Source organism: Typopeltis vanoorti, chromosome 12 (genome assembly GCF_054136105.1).
Source record: "Typopeltis vanoorti isolate ZY-2024b chromosome 12, IOZ_Tvanoo_1.0, whole genome shotgun sequence".
Classification (NCBI taxonomy): Eukaryota; Metazoa; Arthropoda; class Arachnida; order Uropygi; family Thelyphonidae; genus Typopeltis; species Typopeltis vanoorti.
Window position 1 is genome coordinate 107,800,607 of NC_143560.1, and position 20,888 is coordinate 107,821,494.

The 20,888-nt window shown below is 37.3% G+C and overlaps 1 protein-coding gene across 4 annotated transcripts in view; it reads right to left on the minus strand.

The window, feature by feature from the left end:
• The window catches only part of Cc2d2a (Coiled-coil and C2 domain containing 2A), a 518,960-nt gene extending 498,281 nt beyond the window's left edge, over positions 1–20,679 (minus strand). For 2 of the 4 annotated variants that reach the window (XM_090401677.1, XM_090401674.1), the window contains exon 1: positions 20,300–20,356. The gene's annotated coding sequence lies outside the window, so the exon portion shown is untranslated. Of the gene's footprint in view, positions 1–19,661; positions 19,817–20,299; positions 20,357–20,647 lie in introns of those variants that run through there. The other 2 variants (XM_090401676.1, XM_090401675.1) reach the window with 2 other exon arrangements.
• Positions 20,680–20,888: the final 209 nt, after the last annotated feature.

Genomic DNA, 20,888 nt, shown 5'->3' on the forward strand with positions numbered 1-20,888 from the left:
TCTATAAACTAGAACAGATGAAAGAGCTATATTGATGTTTCACCCATCACCAATCAATAGATTGATCTCCCTTGAAGCAAGAATTTGCTCGTCTTCTGGGATCCATCTAGCCTTGGCCCATCCTACAGAGATAAGCGCATTAACTTCAATATGATTGATGAATGCCCAGACCTCGAACAGAGGAGAAAGAACACAGAAATGGACCTTGGTTAGAATTAGAAGATATAGCAGATAGAGTCAATGATGATAAGGCTAACAACAGTGTTTCTTGCGGTACTATTCTAAGAAAGGAAAGTTCCTTTATAATATTTGTTTCCGTTGTGGTGAGAAAGAAAACACTTGTTCCACTTCAACTCACAGATGATCAGCAGGTTTAAGATGAAACATGACAAAGTTGCCCTCATAGGTCTTGGAATCATTTCCAAATGATCTGCATATTTCACCATTGGGAATTATCTTACAAAAAGTAACTACTAAATGGATAAACTGTGAGCATAAAGGGCCTAATTGGTAAGTATTTAAGCAGGAACTGGGACACTGCTACACCAGTATTACAGTGGGTAAAGAGAACCAAAGACAAAAAAGAATGTTCCCCACAACACACCACTAGCTCAAAAAAAGATTTCCTTATACACTTTGTTGCACTCATTTGCTAACTTTATCACTCTTCAAATTTTGATAAACACTCTGTCACCCTTTGAATACTGATCTCTGAAGTTTGATTTTCTACAGTTCAAATACTCAAACAGTGAGGTAATTTTTCTTCTCAGATATGAATGTTCCCAACTAAGAATAAGCTTTTCTCTGATTCCTTGGATCAAGTTGGAAGAAATGGCACAGTAACTGTGTTAGTAATGATCTAACATTTTAAAATTTTTAACCTAATGACCAAAATACCAGATAATCCCTGCCATTCTCTTTAAACCTTTTCATAAGCAGCACTCTTTCCAAATATACCGTAGATAAATTCCAAATATATTGTAGCTATCTACAGCATTATGGATACTATAACCTTACAATGTTTCCTTTACTACATAATATCTTCAATAAGCCATTCTCAGGTTCATGTCCTTTGGCATTATGAAAGTACCAAGTAGAATGCCCTCTGATTTCTATTCCTTCCTTTCTTCACTGCTCTTCCAATCTAAACTGCTGCAACTACATAATTAAAAGCATCCTTGTTGTTATGAACATTGTCATCCTCCATTCCAGCTATGGCCCTGACCACTGTCCAGTTCAAAATAAAAATCTGGCATATCACTTGCATTAAATGGCTCAAATCAAAAACTTGATCTTTGCAATTACCTACATTGTAGCCTTACTACTTCTTGAAAAAAACAAATGTAAAAAAAAAAGCATCAACAGATCCAAAATCTAACTTTGAAAGACCCAAATTTGCCTCCTGCTTAAATAGCAGTCGAACCCTCTGGTCCTTTAATAAGGGGGTTCAGCATAACCTCTGTCCTTCCATACTTCTCTTTCTATAACACATACACACATCCAGGTAGTATCATCATAACATCACCCAAAGATAAGGCTGACCTCCTGCCATAATTTTCCATCACCTCTTGTATAGATGATCAAAACAAATCATTTTCATTTATATATTAGTGGATGAACAACAGCTTACTGTATATCTTCGATGCTCTTTCAATAAAAAAAATCAGAAGAATCCTTCATAGCTTGTATACCAACATCTCCTTATTAACTGGTGTCCTTTGTCCCAGCCCAACACACACCTCATCGTGTTCAAAATTTGTACATGAATTAACTCCTATATCATCTCTCAAAAAAAATAAAAATAAAAATCCAATACTATTCCTTGACCTGGAGAAATAATAGTCTTGACTGGAACCTAATGTTCCAAATCTTAAAAACAATAAAGGTAGATTGGAGAAATAGAAGGCTCACATTTAATCTCTACAAGCACCAAGAAGCACAAATATAAACAATAAACAGCAAGGATGCATAAAGGTTTAAGACAAGGGTGTCCTCTTTCTCCAATACTGTTTAATCTCTACATTGAAGACACAATAAATAAATTAACAGAACTAATAGAAACAGGAATTAAGATAAACAGAACTGAAATTATTATTATTATTACGGGCAACTCCAAAGAGTCGACAGACTCATCAAGGGAGGCCCTAACATCATGTCAAGAACAACTATTCGACTTTCACACAGTATCTATCATACCTCGCCTTGAACTCATTCACAGTCATAGCACCCACAACAGACTCTGGCAGCTTATTCCACTCATTTACCACTCTCCGAGTAAAAAGCCTAGCTCTAACACCCCTGTTAACCACATTTTTGTGCAGCTTCCATGTATGGCCCCTAGTCCTCCCACCACCAGCCCTATTTCAGAAATATTTTCTGAATTAATCTTATAGAAACCCTTCAGTAATTTGAATGTCTCAATCATATCACCCCTTTTCCACCTATCAACCAATATTTGCAACCCACAAATCTTCAATCTGTTCTCATAAGTTTCATTCCATAGACCTGCTATCATCTTCGTCACTCGTCTCTGGATCCTCTCCACCTCTTCCCCATCAAGAATAAACCCTGGCATCCATATCTGGGCACAGTAGTCCAGATGGGGTCTTATCAGGGCTCGATATACAGGGTGTTCGGGATAAATTTGACATATTTATAATTAATTATATTTTTCCGTAAGTTACATGTATTAACACACACTTCTCTTCATTTAAAAGTTTGGACCCTTCTTCATTCATATACAAGATGTCAGAAAGGATGGATAGCTGGAACCCACCTGAATCATGGAAGAGAATAACTTGTATCATGATGATTCGTGCCCGCCATCAAAATAAGGATATTACGACTGCTGCCCAATGCTCCCTGAATACAGTAAAAACAATCAGGCATGAACTAGAGACTTGCAATGGTGACTACGAGGATGTAGCAAGAAGAAAAATCCCTAGCAGACGATCTGATTGCGTTCGTACAGCAGAATTCCTCGCAAATCTGCAGGAACAGGTGTTGAAGAACCCTGGCATTGGAATTCGGACTTTGTTCGTGGAGTTGCTAACTGTAGTCAAGCCCTGGATAACAAGGGTAGCCAATGGTAGGCCGTATGTATGGCAGCAGGATTCGGCCCCTTGCCACACCTCTGGGAAAAGTCAAAAATGGTTGTCTGAAAATTTCTACGACTTCACCAGTCCAAATGTTTGGCCTCCAAACTCCCCAGACCTTAACCCCATGGATTATTTTGTATGGGGCGCAGTTGAAAAAGACACCAATCGCACTTCCGGTAATACAAAAGCCCAGTTAATGGATAAAATTAAAACAGTTTTTGCGGCCCTTCCCAGGAAGACTGTAGCATCAGCTTGTTCGAGGTTCCGAAGCAGAATTGAAGCTGTGATCGATGCTAATGGTGGTTATTTTGAGTAAATCTTGTTGATAGTATTGTAATTAACTCTGCCTGTAATGTTTTTTTGTCAATTCATTAAATTTAATAGATACAAAGAAGATTTTCTTTTTCCTTACGAAACTGTCAAATTTATCCCGAACACCCTGTAGAGGAACAATAACTTGTTTGTCTCTGCTTGTTAAAGTATTTTTCAGTAACCAAGTGATTTGATGAGCTGTTTTAGCCACTTTTGCAATGTGCCCCCTAAACTTCAACTCCCTATCCACCAACACTCCCAAATCCCTGGCCTCATCAATCTCCTGGAGTACGGTTCCCCCAATGTGATATACTGCTGCTAATCTTTTCACTCCAAAATGCATAACCTTACACTTTGCCACATTAAATTGACATCCATTTTCCATAGTCCAGTCCTCCAAACTATCCAAATCATCCTGCAAAATTTTGACATCCTGTGCACTCACAATTGGTCTACCCAACTTTGCATCATCAGCAAAAACAAGTGAACACTTCCTCTCAGATCCTTTCCTATATTGTTAATGAACAAATTGAAAAGTAGTGGTCCAAGAACAGAACCCTGCGGCACACCACTAGTCACAAGCCATCTTTTGGACTCCACTCCTGAATAAACTACTCTCTGGTATCTCTCCATCAACCACCCTCCTATCCATCTCACCAACCCTATATCCATCCCCATCTGCTCCAGTTTACTGATTAGAGTTCCATGTGGTATCCTGTCAAAGGCCTTGGCAAGGTCCAGCAGAATCACTGAAAACCCATTACCCTTATCCAGTTCACATTTTATAACACAGTAATGATATTCATTACTGTGTTATAAAATGTGAGCAAATTACTGAGGCATGATCTACCCTTCACAAAACTATGTTGTCCCCCATACAGTATCCCATTTTCATCTATCCAATCCTGTATTCTTCTCTTGACTAGTTTCTCCAAGACCTTGACAACGATTCCTGATATGCTAATCAGTCGGTAATTTACAACAGCAGTCTTCGAACCTCCTTTATGAAGTGGAACTATTTTCCCCTATTTCCACCCCCTCAGGACTAACCCAGACCCGAGACTCAGATTAAACAAAATGGTCAAGGGTACTGACAATTCTTTAGCTGCTTGACGTACGACACGAGCAGGTATACCATCCAATCCCACAGATGTATTGACATTGAGGTTTTGTATTAGACTACTCACCTCTACCTCATTCACCACAATTTCCGTATAAACGTTTGGTTCATTCACTACAAGAGTATATCACCACCTGGATGATATACTCTTGCAAAGTGCTCACTCAGTAATTCAACTATATCAACTGATTCGGTTACCTCCTTACCATTGGCATTCTTTAAAATCATTCTGCCATATACATTTTTTCTTTTACTTGCAACATATCAAAAAAACTGTTTAGGATTGTCTTTAGCCTGCAGGACCAATGTTCTTTCGTAATCCTTTTTTGCTTTTCTTACCACACTTGTTACCCTTCTGGCCTGGGCTTTATCTGTTCATGCGTCTGCCGGTCACCTTTCTCCTTAAATTCCCTCCATGGTTGTTTCTTTTTTTGCAGCTCAAGCTTAATGGTGTTATTCATCCATTTAACTCCTACTTGATTTGTTATTCGATATTTTATTTATTTATTATTTATTATATTAACTGGCTATGATTTGCTGATGATATAACAGTTATCACTGACAATGAAGACAAACTGAAATCCACCTAACAAAGATGGAAGAAATTTTCACAGTATAACTTAAAAATTAATTAGAAGAAAACTAAACTACTAATCACAAGTAAAGAGAATCTCATGAAAATAAACTTGGAAATAAGACCTTGAGTCATATATGTATAATGGAAAGAAAACATTTAAAGCGTCGTTTTCAATTAAGATGGCGAATTTGAGTGGTGAATTGTATTACGACGATTATGAATTGTGAGTGAATTTTTTTTTTTTTTTTTGGTTACAAGCTTAATCTGGCTGTTAACTGGGATACTGTCTTCTTAAAATTCTTTGTACTATGCCATTGCTATTGCTGTGGTGTAAAGATAATTATTTCAAAGCTCAAAAACTACATCTAATTGTGACTGCCAAGGAGGGTTATATAGAGTGCACATTTTGTTGCCAGCCTGGTTGGCCGAGTGGTTAGCGTATCCACTCTCCAGCCAAAAGGCTGCAGGTTCGAATCCCGCCATGGGCATGGATGTTTGTGATTGCCTGTGAAAGTACTAGTGGTGGTAGGTGGCGGTAGATGGCGTTGGTGTTAATAGATGATGAAGGTTGGTGGAGTAGTGAGACGAAGTGCTGAAGAGTAGATGCCCTCCCTCCCTCAATGAGTCGTTGGACTCCATGGAGGTGTGATATAATAATAATAATAAATAACAAACCAATCCAACAGGTAACTTTCTTTAAATACCTTAGGAGTCTCATCACAAAAGATGGAAGAAGCTAATCAGATAAAAGCAAATCAGATATAAAAGCAAAACTAAGCTTGGCCAAAAAGGCACTCAACAATAGAAGAAACATTTTTACTAATAAAGGAAACAAGTCTATATTCAATCAATCAATCTCAAGATAAATCAGTCAAACTATTCACCTCACAATTTCTCCCCAAAGCAATGGAGAAGGTCATCAATGGCATAATGAATTAATGATCATCAATGTAGATGTTTTTTCTCTTGCTCCATGGTAGATTTCCTGGCCAACTTATTTCTAATACAAAATATCTCACTTCATTTCCTGTTACCTTTGATAATATTCAGATCTTTAGCCATGAGGACTAATCAAGGCCTTATACAATGGAACCAGAATCTCCTTACTTATTCAAATTAGTGTCCTCCACATCACTACCAGAATTCATTGTGCTGTCCTTGCAATTTTAACAATGTACCCTCTAAATTTTAGATCCTTAGCCACCATCACCCCAAGGTCTCTTATTTTCTCTACCTCCAACAATATATCCCTACCAAGATAAACTCTATATCCCATCTGTGTTTTCCAAATTTTAAAATTTGGAAAACACAGATGGGATATTTGCAACATTGAACCAACATCCAACCCACTCCCCATGCCTATTCACTCAGTCTATTCAAGTCTTCTTGTAAGGTCACAACAACTGCTCTACTCCTCATAGTTCTTCCCAATTTTGCATCATCTGTAACCTGAATATCCCATTCAAATATTCCCCAATATCATTAACATAGAGGTTAAATGGCAATGGTCCTAAAAACAGACCACCACTAGTGACTTTCCTCTTCCAGGATATTGCTTCTCCATACACAACCTGCTGGTATCTATCAAACAGCAATGTCCAATCCAGTATACTAGTCTAATATCCAATTCCATCTGCTCTAGTCTATGAACTTATTGTTAATGTGGTAATCTATCAAACGCCTTTCAAAATCTAAGTATACTATTGTGTATCCATCTCCCTCATCCAATGCAGCTGTCACTTTATTGTAATAAGCAGATTATTAAAACATGTCCTTCCTTTCCTTTAGCAAACCTGTGCTGTTCATCAAAGATAATACCACTGTTATCAATCCAATTCTGGATCCTCCTCACCAGCCTCTCCAACACTTTAACCACAACACCTGACACAGATTGGCCTATAATTTGATGCTTGAATTCTGCCACCTCCTTTATGAAGCAGAACAATTTTCCCTTCCTTCCACTCCTTTGGAACTTGATCCAACATAAGACTTATATTAAACAAATAAGTCAAGGCAGATGTCAACTCCCTGGCACATTCATTCAAAATATGTGGTGATATTATCATGTTATCAAATCCCACAGCCTCATTAACATCAAATTTGCTCAATTCCCCATATACCTCTTGCTCACTCACAGTCAGTCTCTCCTCCTCACCCACTGCTCTCAAATTAAAACAAATTTTAAAATTAGTTTTAATCCTTTCTCGGTGCTGTTAATATTCCATTAAACCTCTAACATGAGCTCATTAAATATCTCAACTACATCTTACACAGCAGTTGTACTTATACGATTTTCTTCTAATAATGTCATGTCATTCTACCATAATCTTTTTTTTTTTTTTTTTTTTTGTGACTACATATTGAAGGAACTCCCTAGTTTTTTTTTGTTTTTTTTTTGGCTTTATTAACTAACTGCCACTCATGCTGCACTTTTGCTACCTTTACCAATCGAGTCACCGTCCTTACGTGTTCTTTGTACTCCTCGTGGAATCGATTATTACCACTCATCTTATGTTGCCTCCACATTGCCTTCTTTCTCTGTATTGTGCTTAATCTCCTCATTCATCCATTTCACACCTGCCCTTATTTAACCTTCTGACTCTTGGAATACATTTAGACACTGCTTGTACCAGATAGTTCTTGAATATATTCATTTTTTATGATTATGAGAAGCTATCTCTTAAGCTTCTCATAATCACGAGCCTTGTAGTTCCACATATACCTTTTCTTCACAGAAGGCCTCGCATGGCTGGCAACCACTAGGCAATCACTTCGTGATCCATTCTCACCAAATGGTGGGAGAATTCCACTTCAAAATGGCATCCTCTGATGAGACGATCAAATCCAAGACTCAATCCTCACATGCCCTCTGTGGCATACTATCCATGATAGTTGTCCCTCAAAAACTTGAGAAACTCATTTTCTTTACTACATTGTCATTCCAATCTATACTATCATAATTAAAATCACCCATAATGATCAACCTTTTCCTACTTGGCTAATTTGCTTATATATTTCATGGTCATTACCCCCCCACACACACATTACAAGGTCTATAGCAATATCCAAATCCTTGTATTTGGATATTGCTATAGACCTTGTGAGATAGAGGTGAATAGAATGAAATCCTAAGTATTTCATTCTATTCACCTCTATCTCACACTATACTGGCTCAAAATTACTGCTACTATTTCCCACATATATCTTTGCCTCATATGAACATAACTCTTTTACTCTTTTTTCTATCATCAATAGAACTCCACCTCCATTACTGACTGTTTCAGGAAAGATTATGATAGCATCTTTGAGAAAGGGTTAAGAAAAATTTAAAAAAATAATCTGAAAGATTTTCTTTTATTAATTCTTAATCTATTATGAGTAATACATAAAATTACAGATAAAATAAAATGTTATTTTATCTTTATATGAAATAGAAGTCATTTTTTTAGCAGAAAGCATCAAATCAAAAACAGAGAAAGAAAAATAGTGGACTTTTTATTTATTCTCTATTCCAATTTTTATCCTGCAACGCATTCTTCCACAATCATTTCTCCTCCTACTGGCCGCATAGCTAAAAACTTCCCTATGATTTTCTTTGGATCTTAGCGTCAATCTCTTCTCATATTCCAGTTTTGCCTTCCTCACCATACTAGTCACTCTCCTGGCCTGTGTCTTATATTCTTCATGGATCTGCTCTCCATCCCCTCTCCTTATATCTCTTCCATAATCTCTTTTTCACCTGCAGTTCCTATTTGATATATTGTTTGTCATCAATTTTACACCACATTGTGTCCTCTTCTTCACTTGTGGATTACAGCTTACTATTGTTGATAACAAATATTCCTTCACAATTTCCCAAGGACTAATGATATCCTGGCCTTCCAATTTCACCCTCCATGGAACTGCCCCAAATTGATATCTAAGACTATTATAATCACCTGCCTTATAATTCCACATACATTTCCTTTTCTTTGATACTCCTGCATTTCTATTCATATCTTCCAAGTCAAAACCACATGGTCACTTTCTCCAACTAGGGGGGGGATGTCATCTCAGTTATTATCAGCTCTTCTGATGCTATGACCAAATCCAAAACTCTTGAACCTTTTGTTCTCTCTATTACATGTTGCTTAAGACATTTGTCCCTCAAGAATTCTAGAAATTCTATTCCCTTATTACTACATGCATTTTACTCTTCCCAGCTTATAATGCTGTAGTTAAAATCTCCCATAACAATCATTCTTCTTGCAAATGCCAAGTTCAACTGCCTAAACATCTCCTGCTCCCCCACCCTCTGTGCTCCTTGGCTTGTAGCAACACCCAACTAAATATCCTGTCTTGGCCACTTCTACCTCACACCATATGCTTTCAAAACCATTAGTGTCGCTGTCTTCCAAAAGCCTCCACTCTTAGAGGACATAAATCATCACTTATCATAAGCAGTACTCCACCACCATGTTTTCTTTTCCTTTCCTGCAGAAAAATGCTGTACCCTGCTACTTCAATTCCTGTTATTATATCATCTTCTGTCAATCATGTCTCAGAGATCCCAATAATCTGTGGCCAGACTGATGCTATCAGCACCACTAATTCATCTCCTTTATTTCAGATGCTCCTGGCATTAGTATAAAGCATAAAAATGTCACTGCTTCTATACCTATCATTATCCCCTCCAGACCCCACTGGACTCAGTATTACCTGATGTCGTCTCCCTTCCCCCAAGCACCCATTCCCACAAGAGGCCACCCCTGCTACCATCTACCTTGAAAATTCTAGTTTCCCTGCATTGACACACTGACTCATTCAGAAAACAGCAATCTCTCCAGATGCCTTCGTCCTTCCTCATTCAAATGCAAGCCGTCTCTCGCATACAGTTTCCTTCTGTCCTCAAATGCCCTCCAAAATGAGAGAACAATGATTCACAAGAATATGTAGATGCAAAAATGGATAGCAATGCTGTTGCAAGGGTTTCTAAACATATCAAAGTTTCAGACATAGTAATCCAAGTCCTTATTACCTATTGTCTGCACTTTGCTCTGTTACTCTCGTCACTAATCACTCCTTTTCAATATTTTCCAAGTCAAAATTTTCCAAGCCTCCAAATTGAGCTACTTTGAAAATCATCCATATTTATCCACGAAAACGTTAGCGCCTCTGTAGCGCAATTGGAAGAACGATGGTACATTGCGCCCTTCGATTGGAATAGGCCTAAGTTTGATTCTCGACGCGACAGGAGGAATCTTTATCTGGACCATTCAATCGAAGGTGAGTTAGCCGATCTCATACAGAGGTAGCAGGGTTTTTCTCGCGGAAACTCAGGTTTTTTCATCCCGCATAAGACAAATCGGCCCTTCAGAACACACACAAATTTATAGACAAAAAATACTAGTTGTGGTTGGGCAGTAGATGGAGATGATTGTAGTGGAGGTTTGGTGGTGGAGACGGTTGTATAGTAGGTGTCCTCCCGCGATGAGTAGTCGGACTCCTTGGAGGTGTCATGAATAATAATATTAATAAAAAACATCTGCAAGTTTAATTCATCCAGTTTCATAGTGTGTGGAAACTTAATGACTTTTGCACTCTTCTAATTCTCTAAACTTAACAAATCTTAGAACTGCTTAAGTGCTGACACAATGACATTTAAAAATAGCTTTTGAAGACATTGGCAGTCTGTTTTGTTATCCTTTTGGAGATCATTGATGATCTCTAGGTTTGGAAAATATCTAAATCTCTCACTGTCTACATCCCTCTTAAAAACTCCTAGTTTAATTTCAAATGCCTTTTATGTAATCAAACATCAAGAGTCTTACTAGAGCCCTCTAGTTTAAGGTTCAAGTCATTTAAATGTTTGCAAAAATCTGCAAGAAAACATCATTTTACAAAAAAGTCAAAAAAAAGATTTATCTCATCCAAGCATTCAACAAATCGTTTCAGAACAAGATCTCAACTAAGCCAACGAACACAGTTGTACATCGAATCCACCTCATTCGATAGATTCTGAAATTGTCTTTTATTAAAAGCATGTGCAGAAATTAAGACGTTCCTTTAGGCCAGCTTTTGCACATAAAGTTTCCTCGTGTATGATGCAATGAAAACCTATCAGTGGATGACCAACATGTTTTGCAAACATATTTACAAATCCTGCTTCCTTACCAAACATGCTGGATGCATCAATTATTGTGATGGATACCACTTTTGAAATATCAATTTTGCCAAATAGATAATTCGTTCATAACTGCTTTACATATTTCAACCCCAGTGAGGAGTGTTGCTCAGGGATACAAAATCGAACAAAGATTGCTAGCCTAGTTGATGTAATGTCTGTGCTCTCATCAACACAAATAGAAAAGAACTTACATGAAGCCAAATCTTTTAATTGTTCTGCTGTATTCCTTTCCAACTTAAGTATCCTATCCTTAACTTATTTTTACTTAACTGTATGGCTACATATCAAAAGAACTCCCTAGGATTCTTTTTGGCTTCATTAGCTAACTGCTGCTCATACTTCACTTTTGCTACCCTTACCAACCAAGTCACCCTCCTTGCCTGGTCTTTGTAATCCTCGTGGAATTGGTTATTACCACTTGTCTTACGCTGAATTCCTAATGCCTTTTTTTTCTGTATCACATGCTTAATCTCTTCATTCATCCATTTCACACCTACCTTATTTAACCTTCTGACCCTTGGAATACATTTAGACATTGCTTCTACTAGATAGTTCTTGAATATCCACCAAGCTGCATTGATCTCTTTTCCAACTAACTCCTCATTCCATGCTACACCTGCAAGCTGTCTACTGAGCTCTTCATAATCACCAGCTTTGTAGTTCCACATATACCCTTTTCTCATTCTATGTGTTGAGGCTTAAGTGCTGTGAAGAATTAATGTTGGAAGTTTAATGGAATGTTATCAGCCTGAGAAAGGATTAAAACAAATTTTAATGCTTCCAATATTTCTTCTCAGTCACAGAGACATCTTCAGGGATTACAAAATACTTTTTGTAACAACACACACAAATACAAACTAAAGTCCTATCTAGGTGGTGCACCCTCTATGGGTGTTTGCAGGTGGCCTAGGATGTAAAGAGAGATCTGTGATAATTAATGTTCCCCAATTTTGGGAAGTTTTATGCAACCGTATTTGTTTAAATTAGGTTGATTCCTGAGTGCAGATGCAGATTCAAAGAGCAGTCTTTCTTTTTTGAATTTACTACGGTGGGGCATGGTGGTTTTTTTTTCCAGATCTTGTGGGTTGTATCCAAAACATGGTCTGCAAGGCCAGATTGACCATAATTGCAATTGCAGATGTATGACTTGTGTTCTTCTAATCGGATGGTTGCTGATCTGCCAGTCTGTCCGAAGTAAGCCAGTTTACAGGAACATTTTGTTTCCTCCATCCCTCTATTAAATACTGTTCTTACATTTGTGGGTGTGAGGAGAGATCTGAGAACATTCTCTAATACTGCCAAGCCATAGGTTGAACAACTTCTATAAAGCATACACTGCTTTGAAAGAAGTCAACGAACACCATAGTGTGAGGAACAAACAGCGATTGTACCCACCTTCATAACAAGTATGACCTCTTTTTGTTGCAATGACTGCAGCAATCCTACAGAGCATACTTTCAACAAGCATATGAATGGATAGCAATGAATGGGAATTTTGGACCATTCTTCCTATAGGCATATAATGAGGTCCTGGAATGTTGTGATGTGAATGTCCCTTGACCTTACCCAATGCTCTAGTTCATCCCACAGATGTTCGATAGGGTTGAGATCAGGGCTCTGTGCAGGTCAGTCAAGTGAGGTGATGTTCATGTCCATAAACCACGCAGTTACAGCAGCAGCCTTATGACATGTTGCATTGTTTTGCTGAAGGAGACAATGGTCAGTTTGGTAGAAACATCAAAAAGTAGGAAGCATTGCATTGTCCGGAATATTCAGATACCTCTCGGAGTTCAATGATCATAGCACCACAAACAGAGGTCAAAGGCTGAACCAAGAAAAACAGGACCATACCATCACTGCTGAATTTCACAGTTGGGGTTATACACTCTGGTAAGAGATGTTCACCAAGCATCCACCACATTTTTCCACCATGCTCTTCACACCACCGAAAACGACGCTGCATGTTGGTTCAGGTAATGTGGGGTTGCTTGTATGTTGCAGTCTTTCCATGGAAACCCATGTTGTGAGCCTCGGTTCTGAATGATTTCAGAAGGTATTGTTGGTATTGTGCAGATTCGTGTTTCAGTCAATACCTGGAACTCCACATATGTGTCAGCCGACAAATGGTAGTTTTTGCATATTATCCTTTGTAACAACTTACAATTATGTTCAGTGAGTGTTGTGGGTCATCCATTGCAAGTAGCATTTGAAGTTGACCACCTGCACTTCCATCTCAGTATGGTATCACTGATTGTTGACCTGGGATGGTCCAATTTGTCAACAATTTGCTAAACAGATAGGCCTGCAACATGGCAGCCTACCACAACATCTCTTTCAAACTCTATCAGTTCTCTTCTAGCAGCCATTTCACCGAGGAACAGTCGCACTGACTTGGGAGCATCATATTCCTCCAATTTATAATGGCTACAAACACATGGGAGTCTTCACTTTATGGAGGGTTTTTTTGTTGTTGTTCTTTGTTTGGAATTCAAATAAATAAAAACTGTAAACAGAAGAAATATATACTTACTTAACATAAGAACATGCTGTGATAGACTAAAAACAAGTGAAAGAGAGGGCACTCAATCAACACTTCAGAATTAGATATTTTAATTGTGAATATGAAGCATATCAAATATCACTACAAAATATCAGCTTAATAAAACAGCAAACAGGAGAATAAGTTCTACACACTTTGTGTATCATAATGACTTTGAAAGTGCTGCTACCACTGCAAGGAGAATTTGTACTTGTTTTGGCATAAGACATTGATAAATGGTTAAAGATAAAGATTAAAGAATTGATTGTCTTGAAGCTCAGTATTCACAAGCTTAATATCTTCAATTTCTCAAAAATTCAATAGCAGTATATCCCCACTCCATCTGGAACCTGTAATTTTATGATAGATCACAATACAAACAATGTTAATTTAAATTCACGGTATTAATGACAACACAGAATGATAAGAAAATAATTAATATTTATTAACTTATTTGCTGGTATTATATCCAACATCTTCAGAGCACAAAAATACTTTGTCACAGTACACGAAAACAACAATATTATGAAATATTGATATTATGCTCGGTATGACATAATTAGGAGAAAGATAATTATCATTGCCCAGTATATTGTGTAGAAGGAATGGATGCGAGTTTTTGGATGTGTGGAGTGAGTTTGGGAAAAGACTGGATTTGTATAAGAGGGACAGCCTACACCTGAATGCATTTGGTATCAAGAGTCTAGAAAAACTAATAACTGGTATGAGACCTAACACAGAGAGTCAGGGAAACTAAATTATAAAGGGAAGAATTGTGAAAATGTGAATGTAAGAGTGACAATGTTATATAACTCTATTAATGACAAGAATGAATTTTGTCATGGAAATGTCGAGAAGGAGAGAACAATTTCGACTTTATGTTCATCTGGTTCAGACCCATCAAAAGTGTGCAAAGACGTCTACACGTATAAGGCAGTAGAGAAGAATAAATAACTGCAATTTGTCCAACTGTGTCATGCAGAATGCAGACAAGAGTATACAAAAGAACGTGTAGGTAGATTATTGTCTGTACACGAATACTAGGAGTGTCAGAAACAAAGGGGTAGAGCTTGTTGCCTTAGTCAATATGTTGACCTCAGAATGTAGGCAATGGTGAGACCTGGTATTGAGTGTAAACGGTACACTATTTTTAGAAAGGACAGAGATGATAGGAGAGGGGGGGGAATGATATCGGATGGCTTGAATCCAGTTAGAGTTGAGACCTATGATTGCAGTACTACTATTAACAGTATTTCATGTGGTAGTTAGTTTGAAGCAATCTGGTGTGAGGTGGGATCTAACAAGATCAATTACAAAGTGGTGTATTGTTACAGACCTGGTGGATCGGTTGCTAGTGATGAAGAAATGTATCACCAAACAGAAAAGATGATATCACCAAACAGACCCATCAAAAGTGTGCAAAGACGTCTACACGTATAAGGCAGTAGAGAAGAATAAATAACTGCAATTTATCCAACTGTGTCATGCAGAATGCAGACAAGAGTATACAAAAGAACGTGTAGGTAGATTATTGTCTGTACACAAATACTAGGAGTGTCAGAAACAAAGGGGTAGAGCTTGTTGCCTTAGTCAATATGTTGACCTCAGAATGTAGGCAATGGTGAGACCTGGTATTGAGTGTAAACGGTACACTATTTTTAGAAAGGACAGAGATGATAGGAGAGGGGGGGGGGGAATGATATCGGATGACTTGAATCCAGTTAGAGTTGAGACCTATGATTGCAGTACTACTATTAACAGTATTTCATGTGGTAGTTAGTTTGAAGCAATCTGGTGTGAGGTGGAATCTAACAAGATCAATTACAAAGTGGTGTATTGTTACAGACCTGGTGGATCGGTTGCTAGTGATGAAGAAATGTATCACCAAACAGAAAAGATGAGCGTGAAAAGAGTAATCATGATGAGAGACTTTAATTATACAAATATTGATTTGGTAGCAGTAGAATCTCATGAGAAGAATGAATATACATTTATTGGACCATTGCGAGACAACTTCATCAAGCAGTATGTGACAAAAGGAACTCGAGATCAAAGAGTGTTAGATTTGATTATAGTATCAGAGGGCATTACAGATAAAGATGTAACTATTCTGCCTCCAGTTGGTGACAGTGATCATGCAGTACTCACTTGGAAAGTGATTAAGTTTATGAATGTTCCATTCAGAAAAGGTTACAAGCTGAACTACAAAACATAAAATTATGACCAACTAAGGAGTATACTGAGTTCAGTGGAATGGGATCAGTTGATGGATGGGAAGAATATTGACAGTGTATGGGAAGCATTTAAACAATACTTAAATGATGCGATATCAGGATGTGTCATGAGAGTTCGAAGAATAAATAGGATAGGAGTCAAATGGATGTGTAATCTTATTATGCAAGAGATTCGTAAGAAAATTATGATGTGGAAGAAATACCATGTGCATAAGAATGTGCATTATGAAAATTATAAGCAGCAGGCTAGAATATCACAACTGTTGTATGGAAAGTAAAGTCTGAGTATGAAAAGAAATTGACTCTGCATGCCAAAGACAACCCACAAGAATTCTATCAATATGCTGCAAATAAAAGAAAGAATGAATATGAAAGAATAAATCTTCTACATGCCGATGGCATGACGGTCACAGATGCAGAAGAGATTGTTTAACCAATGAGTGCCAATTTTGTTAAAAGCATCAACCTGGTGTATTCGACATTGAGCTCGCTGCTATCTCTTCACTGGATAAAGAAACTTAGGTGTATGAGGTCGAGGTATTAGAGCTGTTGCACAACCTGAATAAGAATTCAGCAATAGGGCTAATGGGATATCAGCACATGTGCTAAAAGAGTGTTCAGCTGAACTGGCTAATCTTTTGACCAGGCTGTTTAGTATGAGTCTCAGAACAGGAAGATTCCGCAGGAATAGAAAGAACGTATGGTAATTCCATTGCATAAGGGTGGAGCAAAGACCGATGTATCCAACTATCGACCAATTAGTATCTCAAGAGTGGTGGTGAAGATGTTGGAAAAACTGGTTAGGGCTCGCATTCAGAAATAGGTTGACAGTGAATCTCTACTTTGCAATAAACAACATGGGTTTACTAAGGGAAGGTCATGTTTTAACAACTTACTTACATTCTATAACAATGTTACCATTGAACTAAACAAGGGGAATGCAGCATGGCAGACTGCTGCATAAATTGGAGAATATGAGTTTGGATTATAGAATATTAGCATGGTTAAGAGGATGGCTGACTGACAGATATCAAAAAGTGGTATAGAGGGGGTGTGAGTCTGCAAGATTTAAGGTAACCAGTGGTGCACCACAAGAATTGGGAAGGATTTGACAAGCAACATACAGCTATTTGTTGATGATGCAAAGATAGGCAGGGTAATCAGGAATGATGCTGATATGCAGTACTTGCAGAATGATTTCAATAGGCTGGAATTGTGGGCATGGGAAAATGGATATCAGTTCAATGTCAGTAAATGTAAAGTCATTCACTTTGGCATGATTAGATATCTAATGTAATATTATATTGGTAGGATTATACTTGTAGAAACTGATGAGGCTAAGGATCATGGAGTGTTAGTAGATAGGAAGTTGAAGTTCAGGGGCCATGTAGCAAAGATTGCAAATACAACTCAAATTGCAATGCTGGATCAAACTTTGACGTGTAAAGATAAGAATGTCATTTTGTCTTTTTACACGGCATTGATAAGCCCTCACTTAGACTATTGTGCACAGGTCTGGTCTCTGTTGTGATTCTGATATATTGGAGAGAGTGCAAAGGAGTGCTAAAAATTATATCAGGTTTATGGAATACTGATTATGAAGACAGATTGAGAATTTGTAGACTGCAGTGTCTGCAAACAGGAAAAAGAGGTGAGATACGATTGAGACTTACAAACTTCTGAAAGGGCCATACAGGATTTCAATTGATAGAATTTTCCAATTTATGGAGGGTGGAGAAAGGACAAAAGGGCATCCTTGGAAGCTGAGAATGAATGCTGCTAAGAAGAGGGTGAGGGCTAGATTTTTCTCTCATAAGGTGGTGCATGATTGGAATGGATTGCCAGTGGATGTTGTGAATGCAAGCAGTGTGAATGAATTCAAGAATAAGTATGATAGCTGGTGTGTATGTGTAGTATGTGGCCTCCCTTGATGAGTCCCTGACTCCCTGGAGGTCTCTCTTAATAATAATATCACTTTTGTGTCTACTTAAAATATGAAGTGAACTGAAAGAGTTCCATTCAAATTCTAAAGTGAAGTTCTCTAACCCCACCCATGGCAGTAAGGTAATATTAGCTGGTCATGTGGTTGGTCTACTAATGTTCTTCCTGGTTGTATGAATGGATAAAATATCTGCTCAGCAATCAACAGGTTCTCCATTCATATCCCACCACTACCACCATTAATAACTGCTCTGGGAGGTAGATAATTCATCACCTGGAGCTTCCACAACTGTCGGTAACCATAATGCTTTTTGTTCAGAAAGACTTGAGTTACAATCTCATCTACAATTGTTTTGGAATTACAGATGAAGCAATAAGACTATGAAGATGGTACATCATGTCTGTAAATGGCATGTATTCTTCTTGCCAGTTTACCTATTTTACAGTTTGAAAAAACTGAGTTTCCAAGAGGGGAAACTCTACAGGCTTCATATGAAACTCACCTTCAAATAAAAATGCCTTTATAAATGTCCTAGAGAGGACATGGACACATTTTCAAAAAAAGGTGAAGTAGATAGTCTCATACACAGAAGTGTTTTGTTCCAGAAACGACATATTCATCCTGCAAAACTGACAAACCAGCAGGTTAAGAGCACACATAATTAAAAGACATAATATACTGATCCTGTAGCCTCTGCTATAATTCAAGTCAACAACTTATTTTCATGGGGTGGTGGCGGTTTCACACTGCTCACTAGACAATCTAATTTATTTTATGCTTCACATTCTAGTACAAAATTTCAACAATCATATGTGTAACCTAAGAATAACAGCTCATCCAGGTTACAATATGCATGAAGTTAAAAAAGTTATGTAATGCATTATCATTATATACACATATGTGCATCCATATTATAATATGTATTGAAATGTATCATGCCTGATCTTTTAACAGTATTTCCCAATTATCTAACTCTTAGCCTAATATGATACTAATGTGCTATAAGTTTACAATCCTTTTTAGGTGAGATTAACATTTAAATATATAAATGATAGTATACATTTACATGATATATTATTACACAATACCTCCAAGGCCTCATTACAGGAGGGCACAATTCCCCCCCCCCCACCATTGCTATTCCATCCTCATCTACATACACATCACCTACAACTCACCAATAGCATTTTTTTTATTGTAAATTGTGTGTTCTCTGGCTGACATGCAGTAAACAGAACGCAAAAACCTGCATTTCTGAGAGGGGAAATACCTGCTATATCATATAGTAGGTTTGCTATATATATAATAATATTATATATTATAGTATTATTATAATATATATATATAATGCTATATTATATATGCCAGCTTTGTTGGCCGAGTGGTTAGCTTATCTGCTCTCCAACCAAAAGGCTGTGGGTTTGAATCCTGCTTTGGGCATGGATTCAAACCCGCAAACCCCATTCAAAATGGCATTTTGTGATTGTCTGTGAAAATACTAGTGGTGTTGGTGGGTGGTAGATGGCATTGGTGTAGCTGTAGTTCGTTGTAGTTGGTGGATTGAGTGATGGAAACAGAGAGTATCTTCCCTAGATGAGTCTTTGGACTCCCTGGAGGTGTCATATAATAATAATAATAATAAACACTATGCACATTCATTTAAAAACTGATACCTTGTCATTTGCAATACACCAAAACTTGCAATCATCAAAAAGCAGTGGCATCTAACTAATTATTAGTGTGACTCATTACAGAAACAACCAGTTGTTGATACAAGCTAGATACCATTTCTACCGAGAATTCCAGATATGTGGTTGCTGGATTAAAATTACTGTATATATGGTCACTTATTCCTGTCCTCATAAAATGAAACACTGTAATGCTATTTGGCACCTTTTGGTACCTCCAGGGTACATACTGAGATCCAATGAGTAATGTGTACTTTTATCTGAGTCTAGTAATAAGTATTTTCTTACTTAGCCATTCCTAATGATGCACCAATATATACTAAAATGTTGTGAGACAGTGAGAAAGTGTTCAGAGTAAATTACTATTATTACCATTATTATGTGACATCCTAAGAAGCCCTTGGGCTCACCATGGGAAGGTACACACTACTCCAATACACACACAACTTACTGTTTCCTCTACTTAATTCTCGATGTACAATACTATAAATAAAAGCTTCCCAATTATGCATTCTGTTCCAGTTCTTTTATATCAATGCATTTTTTGATGTACTGAAAACGCTGGTAATCCGTGCTGGCAACCAGAGGTAACAACTGAAGGAGAAATAACATAAGTAACATACCGACTGGTCCATAAGCCATATAACTTCGGAGAGGGTTCAACTTCATGTGGCCAATTGTAATGTATCGCATTTTGTGATGGAGGGAATGTCTAAAATTAGGAAAAATTGCGTTACATAATTGAAAGATTATCTGAAGTAAATGGTATTTATTATTCCGTATAGTGGTGTATTAAAAGGCATTTGTACATGTATATATGTTCGTGGAAAGCAAAAAAAAAAAAAAAACATCAATTAAGTTAATGAATTTAAGTAACAAAGGTTTTTTTTTTTTTTTAATCTTATATTTCACGTATTTCTATTGGCGCATAAACGTTACCTAAGTTTACAATAGCTTTTGAAAATAAATACCGCATTCATAATAACAGCAACTTATCGCATTCCTTAGAAAGACTTTATTGTTCTGAAAATAGTTTACATACATAATACAAAAATGCGACAAACTAATATACATGATAAACATTTCAGTGAGAGCATCGTTTAGCTCGCTAACGATCCTACACATCACACCCTGGCGGAAGAAGATGGAAAGAATAGTAATCGATTCTATGCACGGTTCTTCCTACCAAATATTTTAAAAAAAAGAGAGAGA